The 14,652-nt window shown below is 39.7% G+C and overlaps 6 pseudogenes; all 6 read left to right on the plus strand.

Annotated features, from left to right (window-relative positions):
• Positions 1–2,538: 2,538 nt before the first annotated feature.
• On the plus strand, positions 2,539–3,511 carry LOC132384588 (NADH-ubiquinone oxidoreductase chain 1-like; annotated as a pseudogene).
• Positions 3,512–3,703: 192 nt separating this feature from the next.
• LOC132384634 (NADH-ubiquinone oxidoreductase chain 2-like) lies at positions 3,704–4,777 on the plus strand (annotated as a pseudogene).
• Positions 4,778–5,393: 616 nt separating this feature from the next.
• LOC132396670 (cytochrome c oxidase subunit 1-like) lies at positions 5,394–6,719 on the plus strand (annotated as a pseudogene).
• A 154-nt stretch (positions 6,720–6,873) lies between these two features.
• LOC132397198 (cytochrome c oxidase subunit 2-like) lies at positions 6,874–7,579 on the plus strand (annotated as a pseudogene).
• Positions 7,580–7,788: 209 nt separating this feature from the next.
• On the plus strand, positions 7,789–8,472 carry LOC132384688 (ATP synthase subunit a-like; annotated as a pseudogene).
• A 1,559-nt stretch (positions 8,473–10,031) lies between these two features.
• On the plus strand, positions 10,032–11,454 carry LOC132397893 (NADH-ubiquinone oxidoreductase chain 4-like; annotated as a pseudogene).
• Positions 11,455–14,652: the final 3,198 nt, after the last annotated feature.

A 14,652-nucleotide genomic window follows, 5' to 3' on the forward strand; every position in this document is an offset into this window, starting at 1 on the left:
TCTATTCCTTGGTAGCCTTCCTCTTCTTCTTTAATCTTCAGAATCTTCCTCATGACCTTCAGACTCTGGGTTTCCTAGTTTTTCTTCCCTATCTACCAGATCTTAACATACCGTAATGTGTCCCTGGAATAACAAAAACCTTAAGTTTAGGAAACCCAAGGCATGTTTCATTAAGGTCCTGTTACTTTGGTGTTTCCATTTGGTTTTATCTTGCACTGTTGGCATATGGCCAAGTGATCTAGGCATTCGTCTAGTGATCTGAAGGTCACGAGTTTGAGCCTTGGCTGAGGCTGCGTTTGTGTCCTTGAGCAAGGCACTTAACCACACATTGCTCTGTGATGACACCGGTGCCAAGCTGTATGGGTTCTAATGCCCTTCCCTTGGACAACTTTGGTGGCGTGGAGAGGGGAGACTTGCAGCTTAGGCAACTGCCAGTCTTCCATAAAAAAAAAACCTTGCCCAGGCTTGTGTCCTGGAAACTTTCCAAGGCGCAAATTCATGGTCTATCAAGACTAACGGAGGCCTACACTACCATTTTGCACTCAGTTGCTGTGGTTAGATTTGGTACATACCAAAGGATTTAAAGAGTAGAAAGTTGTTCTTGTTCCCCTGGATTCATCACTCCAGGCAGCATTAGTCACCAAAACCCCCTGTCCCCATCCCATGAAGTAGCTGGTTTAATTTTACCATTGATGAAACTTCTCACCTTCCCCCAGAATGATTGCTAGCATGATCTACTCCAAATATTATCAAACTTTGCTTGATCATAGCATCTAAAAAAATGATGCAACACCATTCAATTTCCAGACAACTATTCTCTAATCAAACTCACTTCAAATACTCTGATCCTTTGAAAAAATACATCAGTACTTAGTGGTCAATATTGAATAACTGAAATTGGGAGTGATTTCCAAATGAGGATTATTTTAATTTACTTTATATGTGTTTACTATCTTCAATTAGAGCTTTTATGGTCCGCTGACTGTAATAGCACTTTAATTAAGGGATACACATTCAGGCAGGCTGTTGAAGTTTTTGATTTGTACAGTAATTGGAATAGAATCTGAAAGATCCACATTACATTTTTCTGAATCCAATATCTCCATAATTACCATTTTCTATTGCGAGCACATATAGTAACATTATTAGATTAGAACCCTCAACTGAACACATCAAAATAAATTGCCAGAAATATAGTAACTATGGAAGTGAAGGCAAAGAAAGCAGAGCAATTGCAGTGGGTCACAAGCCAATGACTGGTGAAATGAACAAACCCATGATCTTTTAGAATAATCATACTGTAAGTACCTGCCTTAAAGATAAATTACAAATCTGATCTGATATTGGCTGCCAGCACACCAGCAGGTAAGTGGTTCAATGTGTTTGTATAGATGGTCACGATACTTACTTTAATATGGCATTGTACTCCTATTACTAAATTACTCAATTGAATTTTAGCAATTTTTCTCATCTTTTATCATATTTTCATCTCAGAGTTGAAAAGCTTCAGAGGCCCTTTAATGAAAGTTTGATGGTTCTGGGACTGTACTCAGAGCTTAGAGGAATAAAGGGAACTCACTGAAATGTTCAGAATATTGAAAGGCCTAGTTTTGCTCCTATATCTTATGGTTTTACAGTCAATGATAGCAGGTTTTTGTTTCTTAACTTCATTCTTTCAGTGAATGCATTGCAGGCAAATTTCTGAAAGGTTCTCCCATTTATTGAACATATGGTTAAAAACTTTTGCATTATTACTGTGAAGCCATAGAATCCCAATAACTTTTTAGGGATATAATCCCATGGGTATACATCAGATTCCCAAATATTGTATAACACTCGAACAATGGGGTTATGCTAATTGGCCTGCATTGAACATTCTCAATTAAGCTATTAATGACTAGGTATACATGTGCATCCAGAGAGTTAGCTCTCACAACAATCATTTTGAGCATCTGGGGTAACTCTGGTTTAGATTTTAGTAAATCTGTTTTATCCCAGTTAGTGTATTTAAATATTGCATTCAAGATATTAACACAAGTATGCAATTTTAATTATTGAAATTGAATCCAACAATCTGGTGGCGAAGAAGACTTTTGGCATGTTGGCTTTCATAAGTCAGGAGTATTAAATCTGGGAGTTCATAGAGTGGTTGTACATACAGGATGCTAGGAAGATCACACTCCTTGTGTCTTGTGTTCAGATCTGGTTGCCTTTCTATCACAAAGATGTTACTAGACATGAAATATTTACAAGGGTGTTGCCAGGAGTTGAGGGACTGGGTTAAAGAGAGAGATTGGACAGGCTAGGAGTTTATTCATCAGAGAATAGAAAGTATATAAAATCATGACGGCATTCTTCCCAGTATGAAAGGACCGGAAAAATGAAGCCCATGCCCTAGGTACGCTTCAACCCAACCTGCTGAAACCAAGTCAAGCAGGTAAAGGCTGCCATCCTTAAGCCAAAGATAAGCCAAAGAGCCTGGCAAATGCAAAAGACCTAAGCTCTTTGATTCAGAGGTTCAACTCCTCTCCTTAACTAATGCTAGATCTTGTTCTCCTCTACATTATTAACTCATTAGCCTTCATTATCCCCATCCTCTTAGCCACAGCCTTTCTTACTCTAGTTGAACGAAAAATCCTAGGCTATATACAATTACGCAAAGGACCAAACGTAGTAGGCCCATATGGGCTTTTACAGCCCATTGCTGATGGACTTAAATTATTTACCAAAGAACCAGTACAACCATCCTTATCATCCCAATTCCTCTTCCTAATTACTCCCACTATTGCCCTAACCCTAGCACTATTGAATACACTTACCCCTTCCACATTCAATCTTCAACCTAAATCTAGGTCTACTTTTCATCCTGGCTATTTCAAGCTTAACAGTCTATACTATCCTAGGTTCAGGTTGAGCCTCAAACTCCAAATATGCCCTCATAGGAGCCCTTTGTGCAGTTGCACAAACCATCTCCTATGAAGTAACACTTGCCCTATTCCTCCTAGCCCTAATTATCTTCACAGGAGGTTTTACACTCCACACATTCAACTTAAGCCAAGAAACCATCTGATTAATTATCCCCGCATGACCCTTAGCCATAATATGATATATCTCAACTCTAGCAGAAGCTAACCGGGCTCCCTTTGTCCTCACAGAAGGCGAATCCGAACTAGTCTCAGGATTCAACATTGAGTATGCAGGGGGCTCACTTGCCCTCTTCTTCTTAGCTGAATATTCTAATATCCTATTAATAAATACCCTCTCCGTTATCTTATTCCTAGGAACATCTTACAACCCCCACCTTCCTCAAATTACTACCCTCAACCTTATACTTAAAGCAACTGCATTAACCCTATTATTCCTATGAATTTGAGCCTCTTACCCACAATTTCGATACGATCAACTTATACACCTCGTCTGAAAAAGCTTCCTACCCATAACACTAGCCATAATTCTATGACACAGTACTCTACCCATCGCCACAGCCGGCCTCCCACCAATAAACTCCTAAAAGGAAAAGTTCCTGAATTAAAGGGCCACTTTGATAGAGTGGATAATGAATGTTAAAGCCATTCCTCTTCCTTACGTTAGAAAAACAGGACTCGAACCTGTACCCAAGAGATCAAAACCCTTAGTACTTCCAATTATACTATTCCCTAAGTAAAGTCAGCTAATCTTAAGCTTTTGGGCCCATACCCCAAACATGTTGGTTAAAATCCTTCCTCTATGAATGAACCCATTAGTTCTCTCCATTACAATCCTTAGCTTAGGATTAGGCACCACAGTCACATTTATTGCCTCACACTGACTATTAGTTTGAATTGGGTTAGAAATCAATACAATAGCCATTATTCCCCTTATAATCTATCAACATCACCCACGAGCAACAGAAGCCACCACAAAATACTTTCTCACACAAGCCACCGCCTCTGCTCTCCTTCTATTTGCTGGGACCATAAATGCTTGACTCACAGGTCAATGAAATATTACAGAAATTATTAACCCAACCTCTGCCACACTCCTCTCTATTGCTTTAGCATTAAAAATTGGACTAGCACCCCTACACTTTTGACTACCAGAAGTTCTTCAAGGACTCGACTTACTTACAGGACTTATCCTCTCCACATGACAAAAACTTGCGCCATTCGCAATTCTGCTACAACTTTATCCCCTCTTCAACCCAACATTACTTATAATTATAGGACTTTTATCAATCATTATTGGTGGTTGAGGAGGCCTTAACCAAACACAACTACGAAAAATTCTAGCATATTCATCAATTGCCCACATTGGTTGAATAATTATTATCCTACACTACTCCCCCAATCTCACCCTACTCAACCTGACTATTTACATCATCATAACCTCATCCCTATTTCTTCTCTTTAACATAAACAACACTACAAAAATTAACTCAATCGCCATTTCATCAACTAAATCACCACTGCTAACCATCATAGCAATACTAACCCTCCTCTTCCTAGGAGGGCTTCCTCCCCTTACAGGCTTCATGCCCAAGTGACTTATTCTCCAAGAAATAACTAAACAAAACCTTTTTATCCCAGTCACAATCATAGCCCTAGCAGCACTACTTAGCCTATTCTTTTACCTGCGCCTATGCTACTCAATTACCCTCACCCTATCCCCGAACCCCACCACCTCCTCATCATCATGACGAACAAAAACTTTCCAACCAAACCTACTCTTAACCTTAATAACATCCCTCTCCCTACTCCTCCTTCCACTCACCCCCATAATCCTCTCACTAATCACATAAGAAATTTAGGTTTAAATAAACCAAAAGCCTTCAAAGCTTTAAACAAGAGTGAAAATCTCTTAATTTCTATAAGACTTGCAAGATTTTATCTCACATCTCCTGAATGCAACTCAGATACTTTTATTAAGCTAAAGCCTTACTAGATAAATAGGCCTCCATCCTATAAAATCTTAGTTAACAGCTAAGCGTTCAATCCAGCGAACTTTTATCTAGGCTTCTCCTGCCATTTAATGGCAGTGAGGCGGGAGAAGCCCCGGGAGAAGCCTATTCTCCTTCTTGGGATTTGCAATCCCATATATTTTTATTCTACAGAGCTGATGTTTGATAAGAAGAGGACTTGATCCTCTCTTTACGGAGCTACAATCCGCCACTTTAAGCCACAGCCATCTTACCTGTGGCAATAGTTAATCGTTGATTGTTCTCTACTAATCACAAAGATATTGGCACCCTTTATTTAACCTTTGGTGCATGGGCAGGGATAGTGGGTGCTGGTCTCAGTCTGTTAATCCGGACAGAGTTAAGCCAACCAGGCGCATTATTAGGTGATGACCAAATCTACAATGTAATTGTTACTGCCCACGCCTTCGTAATAATTTTCTTCATAGTAATACCAATCATGATCGGAGGGTTTGGTAACTGACTAGTTCCCTTAATAATCGGCGCTCCAGACATAGCCTTTCCACGAATAAATAATATAAGTTTTTGACTCCTTCCCCCATCTTTCCTTCTACTACTAGCCTCAGCAGGAGTAGAGGACGGAGCTGGTACAGGATGAACAGTCTACCCTCCATTAGCTGGTAATCTTGCACATGCCAGAGCTTCCGTAGACCTTTTCCCTCCATTTAGCCAGTGTTGCCTCTATTCTAGCATCCATTAACTTTATTACAACAATTATTAATGTGAGCCCCCTGCAATCTCCCAGTACCAAACACCTCTCTTTGTTTGATCTATTCTTATTGCAACAGTTCTCCTTTTACTATCACTCCCAGTTCTAGCAGCGGGCATTGCTATACTTCTCACAGATCGTAATCTTAACACAACCTTCTTCGACCCAGCAGGTGGAGGAGACCCCATTCTCTATCAACATCTCTTTTGATTCTTTGCACATCCAGAAGTCTATATTCTTATCCTACCAGGCTTTGGTATGATCTCTCATGTTGTAGGCTATTACTCAGGAAAAAAAGAGCCTTTTGGTAATATAGGAATGGTTTGAGCAATAATGGCAATTGGCCTTCTTGGCTTTATTGTTTGAGCTCATCATGTATTTACAGTTGGAATAGACATAGGCACATGAGCCTATTTCACCTCAGCAACTATAATTATCACTAGCCCAACCGGAGTAAAAGTCTTTAGCTGATTAGCCACCCTTCATGGCGGCTCTTTCAAATGAGAAACACCCCTCCTTTGAGCCCTAGGTTTTATTTTCCTATTTACTGTTGGAGGTTTAACTGGCATCGTCTTAGCTAACTCATCCCTAGACATTGTTCTACACGACACCTACTATGTCGTAGCTCATTTCCATTATGTCCTATCAATAGGAGCAGTATTCGCTATTATGGCTGGCTTCGTCCATTGATTCCCCTTATCACAGGCTATACTCTACATTCCACCTGAACAAAAACACAATTCTTAGTTATATTTGTAGGAGTAAATATAACATTCTTCCCACAACACTTCCTAGGCTTAGCCGGAATACTATGACGATATTCAGACTATCCAGATGCCTATACCTTCTGAAACATTATTTCATCAATCGGCTCTTTAATTTCATTAGTAATCATAACTATCATGATGTTTATTCTCTGAGAAGCATTTGCATCAAAACATGAAATCATGTATATCGAGCTACCCCACACAAATGTAGAGTGATTACATGGATGTCCACCACCCTTATCACACCTACGAAGAACCAGCGTTTGTTCAGTTTCAACGACCTTATTAAATCAATAAACATGAAAGGAAGGAATTGAACCCCCATTAATTGGTTTCAAGCCAACCACATAACCACTCTGTCACTTTCTTGAGATTCTAGTAAAATAATATTACATTACGTTGTCAGGGCAAAATTGTGGGTTTAAATCCCACGAATCTTAAACATGGCACATCCCTCACAATTAGGCTTTCAAGATGCAGCTTCCCCTGTTATGGAAGAACTACTCCATTTTCACAATCATATCCTTATAACCGTGTTTCTTATCAGTTCATTAGTTCTTCACGTCATTGTAGCAACAGTTTCAACCAAATTAACCAACAAGTATATTCTAGACCCCCCAAGAATTTAAAATCGTCTGAACCATTGTTCCAGCAATTATTCTAATTTTAATCGCTCTACCATCTCTACGTATTCTTTACTTAATAGATGAAATTAATGACCCCCACATTACAATTAAAGCCCTCGATCATCAATGATATTGAAGCTACAAATATGCAGACTATCAAAACCTAGAATTTGACTCATATATAATTCAAACAGAAAATCTCTCGCCCGGACAATTCTGCCTCTTAGAAACAGACCATCGTATGGTAGTCTCTATACAATCCCCAATTCGAGTCTTAGTAACTGCAGAAGATGTCCACCATGCATGAACAGTCCCGGTGCTAGGAGTGAAAATTGATGCAGTACAAGGACATCTAAACCAAACAGCCTTTATTATCTCTCACCCAGGAGTCTTCTATGGTCAATGTTCCGAAATCTGTGGAGCCAACCATAGCTTTATACCCATTGTAGTTGAAGCAGTTCCATTAGAACACTTCGAGAACTGATCCTCAATAATACTTGAAGAACTTTCATTAAGAAGCTAAACTGGGCCTAGCATTAGCCTTTTAAGCTAAAAATTGGGTACTCCCAGCCACCCTTATTGATATGCCTCAACTCAATCCAAGCCCTTGATTCTTAATCTTCCTATTTGCATGAGTATTTTTCCTAACTATTATACCAGGCAAAGTAGTATCTTACCTGTTCAACAAAAGCCCAACCACAAAAAGTACCCAAAAATCTCAACCAACTGACCATGAGCCTAAACTTTTTCGACCAATTCTTAAGCCCATCAGTATTAGGGATTTGTCTCATCGCCTTAGCAATTATAACTCCTTGACTTATTTTCCCCACACCAACTAAACGATGATTAAACAACCGCTTACTTACTTTACAAACCTGATTTATCAACCGCTTCACCTATCAACTTATATAACCATTAAATTTTGGAGGACATAAATGAGCCTCAATCCTTACAGCACTTATACTATTCCTAATTACCATCAACCTCTTAGGACTGCTTCCATATACTTTCACCCCAACAACCCAACTCTCACTAAACATAGCATTTGCCATCCCCCTTTGACTAACTACAGTCTTAATTGGCATGCTCAACCAACCAACAGTGGCCCTAGGCCACTTCCTAACAGAAGGAACACCCACTCTTTTAGTTCCCATTCTCATTATCATCAAAGCTGTTAGTTTATTTATTCGACCCTTGGCCCTAGGGGTCCAGTAAACAGCCAACCTTACAGCAGGTCATCTCCTAATACAACTAATTGCAACTGCAACTTTCATCCTAATCTCTATTATACCCTCAATTGCTCTTCTCACTTCACTTATTTTATTCCTCCTCACAATTTTAGAAGTTGCCGTGGCAATAATTCAAGCTTACGTTTTCATTCTCCTCCTAAGTTTATACCTACAAGAAAACGTTTAATGGCCCACCAAGCACCCCCATATCACATAGTTGACCCAAGTCCATGACCCCTTACAGGAGCAGTAGCAGCCCTCCTTATAACCTCAGGCCTTGCCCTCTGATTCCACTTTCACACCCTACCCTTGCTCTATCTAGGTCTTCTACTCCTCATCCTAACTATAATCCAATGATGATGAGACGTTATTCGAGAAGGAACTTTCGAAGGCCACCACACCCAGTCTGTTCAAAAAGTTTTACAATACAGAATAATCCTATTTATTACTTCAGAAGTTTTCTTTTTTATTGGATTCTTCTGAGCCTTTTACCACTCAAGTCTTGCCCCAACCCCTGTACTAGGTGGCTGCTGACCACCTACAGGCATCCATCCACTGGACCCCTTCGAAGTTCCCCTTCTTAACCCCGCAGTTCTCTTAGCCTCTGGAGTAACAGTCACCTGAGCCCATCATAGCATCATAGAAGGAAACCGAAAAGAAGCTACCCAAGCCCTCGCCCTCACAATCATTTTAGGACTTTATTTCACGGCACTCCAAGCTATAGAATACTACGAAGCCCCCTTCACTATTGCTGACGGTATTTACGGAACCATCTTCTTCGTTGCCACAGGTTTCCATGGTCTCCACGTAATTATTGGTTCTTCATTCCTATTAGTCTGTCTCCTACGACAGATCCAATATCACTTTACATCCCAACACCATTTTGGCTTTGAAGCCGCCGCATGATACTGACATTTCATCGACGTAGTTTGATTGTTTCTTTACGTTTCAATCTACTGATGAGGTTCATAACAATTACTTTTCTAGTATTAAGACTAGTACAAATGACTTCCAATCACTTAATCTTGGTTAAAACCCAAGGAAAAGTAACAAACCTCATCACATTTATTGTCGCCCTTACAGCCCTCATTTCCCTAATCTTAGCAACATTTAGCCTTCTGACTACCCACTCTTAACCCTGACAATGAAAAAATATCTCCATACGAGTGTGGTTTCGACCCATTAAGACCCTTTTCACTCCGCTTTTTCCTAGTTGCTGTCCTCTTTCTCCTATTTTATCTAGAAATTGCCCTCCTTCTGCCATTACCCTGAGGAGATCAACTTAATTCTCCCCTCATCACTTCTTTATGAGCAACAACTATTTTACTACTCCTCACTTTAGGCCTAGTTTACAAGTGACTTCAAGGGGGTTTAGAATGAGCAGAATAGATACTTACTCCAAAAGTAAGACTATTGATTTCGGCTCGATTAATTATGGTGAAAGTGCATAAGTATCTTATGTCTCCTATTCACTTCACCGTCTCCTCTACCTTTGTCCTAAGCCTCATAGGCTTAGCCCTAAACCGCTCCCATCTTTTATCATCCCTTATTTGTCTTGAAGGTATAATACTATCCTTATTCATCGCTATTTCTCTTTGATCAATAACAATAACTTCCCCTACCTGTTCTCTTATGCCTATAATTCTACTACCATTTTCAGCTTGTGAGGCAAGCTCAGGTCGCCCTACTAGTAGCTACAGCCTGCACCCACGGCTCAGATACTTTAAAAAATCTTAATCTTCTACAATGTTAAAAATCATTATTCCCACAATTATGTTATACCCAATCTCATGACTCATCCCTAAAAAATGACTATGAACCACCTCCATCACCCACAGCCTTCTCATCGCATGCACTAGTTTATACTGATTCAAATGAAACATGGAAATTGGCTGAGACTTTTCCAACCTTCACTTAGGAGTTGATCCCCTATCATCCCCACTACTTGTATTAACCTGCTGACTCCTACCACTAATAATACTTGCCAGTCAAAATCACCTTAGCAATGAACCATACACCTGACAACGCATTTACATTAACCTACTTATAACCCTCCAACTCCTTCTAATCATAACCTTCTGTGCAACCGAAATAATCCTATTTTATATTATATTTGAAGCAACTTTCATCCCAACACTTATTATTATTACTCGTTGAGGAAACCAGACTGAACGACTGTTTCCTATTCTATACACTTGTCGGCTCCCTACCCCTCTTAGTAGCCCTCCTCCTCCTACAAAATGATCTCGGCTCACTCTCAATACTAACCCTTCAATTTCCCCAACTCCTAAACCTCAACTCATGAGCAAACAAATTCTGATGAGCTGCATGCCTAATTGCCTTTCTAGTAAAAATACCCCTCTACGGAGCACACCTCTGACTACCCAAAGCCCACGTAGAGGCTCCCATTGCTAGCTCCATAATTCTAGCTGCAATCCTATTAAAACTAGGGGGATATGGAATAACATGATAATATCCCCATTCTCAACCCCCTAATAAAAGAAATAGCCTTTCCGTTTCTAATTCTAGCCCTCTGAGGCATTATTATAACAAGCTCCACTTGCCTACACCAAACAGACCTCAAATCCCTAATCGCCAACTCATCAGTAAGTCACATAGGCCTTGTAGCAGCAGCCATCCTCATCCAAACAACATGAAGCTTTGCAGGCCCAACTGCCCTAATAATTGTCCATGGCCTTATCTCATCCACTCTTTTCTGCTTAGCTAATACCAACTACGAACGAACACATACCCGAACCCTTCTCCTCACCCGAGGTATACAAATTATCCTTCCACCAATAGCAACTTCATGATTCCTCACTAATCTGGCAAATCTAGCTCTACCCCCCTCTCCAAACCTAATAGGGGAACTCCTTGTTATCTCCTCCTTTTTTGAATGATCTCAATGAACTATTATCATTACTGGGTCTGGAGTCCTACTAATCGCTTCCTACTCCCTATATATATATTTATTATAACACAACGAGACCTTCTCCCCCCTCATATTACCTTTATAAACCCCTCCCACACGTGAGAACATCTGTTAATATATCTTCATCTAATCCCAACACTCCTCCTTATGTCCAAACCAGAACTAATTCTAGGTTGAACATCCTGTAATTATAGTTTAATAAAAACATTAGATTGTGGTTCTAAAAATAAAAGTTAAACTCTTTTTAATTACCCAAGAAAGGTCTGGAACAAGGGAAACTGCTAATTTCCCCCACCCATGGTTCAAATCCATGGTTTTATTGAAGCTTTAGAAAGATGATAGTTATCTATTGGTCTTAGGAACCAAAAACTCTGGGTGCAACTCCAAGCTAAAGCTATGAACTCATTAATCTTCAACACATCATTTTTATTCATCTTCCTAATCCTCCTATATCCTTTAATTTCATCCATTCTCCCTACCAAAACACCCCTCAACCACACCTGATCCTCAACCTATGTTAAAACAGCTGTAAAAACCTCCTTCTTCATCAGTCTTATTCCCCTATTCATTTTTCTAGATCAAGGCCTAGAGTCCATTACAACCAACTGAAACTGAATTAACCTAGAAAGCATTGATATTAACATAAGCTTTAAATTTGACTCTTACTCCATCATCTTCACCCCCGTAGCCCTCTATGTCACCTGATCAATTCTAGAGTTTGCCCTTTCATATATACATTCAGACCCCAACCTCAACAAATTCTTTAAATATCTCCTCCTATTCTTAATCACAATACTTATTCTTATTACAGCAAATAACCTCTTCCAACTATTTATTGGTTGAGAGGGTGTAGGCATTATATCCTTCCTCCTTATCGGCTGATGATTAAGTCGAACAGACGCAAACACAGCTGCCCTCCAAGCCGTTATTTATAACCGTATTGGAGATATTGGTTTAATTATAGCCATAGCATGACTTGATATGGTGAATACACTCTGTCTTTTGAAAAGAGAGCATGTCCATCCTGGATGGTGTGGGTCTTTAATAATGGATGCTGCCTTCTTGACGCATGTCCAAATGAAGATGCCCCCGATAGTGGGAAACGTTGTGTCCTTGATGGATCGGGCTGAGTCTACTTTATATTAATATGACACATAGAAGTCCAAAACTCAACGTAAGTTTATTACCAAAGCACATATATGTCACCATATACAACCCTGAGATATATTGTCTTGTGGGCATACTCAATAAATGTTCAATAGAATAATAACTCTAATAGAGTCAATAAAAGACACCACCAACTTGGGTATTCAACCAATGTTCAAGACAGCAAACTGTGCAAATACAAAAGACAGGAGATGATGATAATAATAATAATAATAATAATAATAATAATAATAATAAGAAGAAGAAGAAGAAGAAGAAGAAGAAGAAGAAGAAGAAGAAGAAGAAGAAGAAGAAGAAGAAGAAGAAGAAGAAGAAGAAGAAGAAGAAGAAGAAGAAGAAGAAGAAATAATGAGAATATGAGTCATTCAAAGTAAGTCCAATATGTTGTGGGAAAATTTCAATGAAGGGCAAGTAAATTCAAGTGAAGTTATCTCTCCTTGTTTCAGGAGCCTGATGATTGAGGGTTTATAACTGTTCCCAAAATTGGTGGTATGAATCTTAAGGCTCCCATACCTTCTTTCTGACGGCAGCGGCAAGGAGAGAACAGGTTTGGGTGGTGGGGATCTCTGATAATGGATGCTGTTTTCCTGTGACAACATTGCTTGTAGATGTGCTCAATGGTGGGGAGGGATTTACCCATGATTTTTCATTAAAGGACTCTGGTCATTCCATACCAAACTATAATGCAACCAGTCAGTACGCTCTCCACTACACATCTATAGAAATTTGTCAAAGTTAACCAGTCTTTTCATTACCCATAAAAAACACAAAATGCTGGCAGAACTCAGCAGGCCAGACAGCATCTATGAGAGGAGGTAGTGATGATGTTTTGGGCCAAAACCCTTCATCAGGAGGGATTATCCATGTTGTCATTACTCTGCACAGTTTAAGTTATCCCTCAGTATAAAAGCATTTTGTCCAGTCTTTTCTACAAGTTATAACTTCTTAGTCCTGGTATATTTAAATATTCTCTGCTTCCTTTCCAAAGATTTCATATTATTGTAGGCAAAACAATGTTCTATATAACTTCTGGCAACTTCAATATGACTGCATATGGCTAAAGTAAACAATCCTCATGCTTCATGAGCATGTTTATAATCTTGTGCTTTAGTCCTTAATGATTTGTGTACTTGCGCTGGGGAATTTATTTGTACCACTTGTCTACTCAGATGAAAATCAGAAAAACAACAGATGCTGGAAATCTGAAAGAAGCACAAAAGAAAAAAGAATTCTAGAAAAACTTAAATGAGGCATCATTGGTTGAAAAAAAAGAGAATTAACATTTCAGTTCTGGAAAGCTTCAACAGAAATGGAAAAGACAGCAAAGTTAGCAGAGAAGGTAGGGGTGTGGTGCACAGAGCAAAGAGAAAACCTCTGAGAGTGTGAGACCAAATGACTTAATGTGGCAGGAAAGACTTTTTTTTTTGTAATTGATGTAATCTGTTGCTAGTAGTAAGGTTAGTAGTGATGGTTCCTGAAGGTTGTTATAGCTGGGAATGGTAATAGGAATAAGCTCACACTCCGTATTAAATACTCCCAACAGTGAGCAACTCAAATAGCCTCTGACAACAAAGTCCAGTTCCTGGATTTTACATGTGGCTTAGCTACTAAGCCTGGCAGAACCATTTCTCCAGACAGAAGAATGGGCAAAGAAGGGTTACTGGCTTCTTAAAACCAGTCACTTTGGGCAGATGGGGCTCATCAGCCGTGGTTGGTAGTTCATCTAGGAGAAGGAAAACTCTGATCTCAAACATTCGCTGTCTGCGGCTACACTCACTCATGGGAAAGGCTTTGGAGTATATCCCTAGAAAAAGTTCCGGAGCTGGAGTCCCTAAGGCAGTCCTACACTGAGTTCAACACTGACTGGCAACTCCTGCAATGCTGCTGGTGCCAAACTGTATTGGTCTCTGCTGTTCCTTTGAGTTCATCAGCTGTGTGGGGAGGGTGAGCTTGCTACATGGGCAACAACTTGCTCTCCATATTGTACTACCCTGGCTGGTGTATCTAGCCGGCTGAGATGCTGGGAGAAAAATGGAGCACAGAGGACATCCATGCAGTCACGGGGTAAACGTATAAATTCCTTACAGACAGCAGTGGAATTGAAATCAGTTTGCTGGCACTATAATAGTTTTAAGTTAACCACTGTGCTATTGAGTCACCCCATTGAAATCTCCAAACAAATCTTCAGTCAAGTGTACAGTGTCTGTTCTTTTTGAACATTATGACCATTAAACTGATCCAATCCATTGGTATTGTTTGTCAGAATCA

The sequence above is a fragment of the Hypanus sabinus genome, chromosome 1 (assembly GCF_030144855.1).
Source record: "Hypanus sabinus isolate sHypSab1 chromosome 1, sHypSab1.hap1, whole genome shotgun sequence".
Lineage (NCBI taxonomy): Eukaryota > Metazoa > Chordata > Chondrichthyes > Myliobatiformes > Dasyatidae > Hypanus > Hypanus sabinus.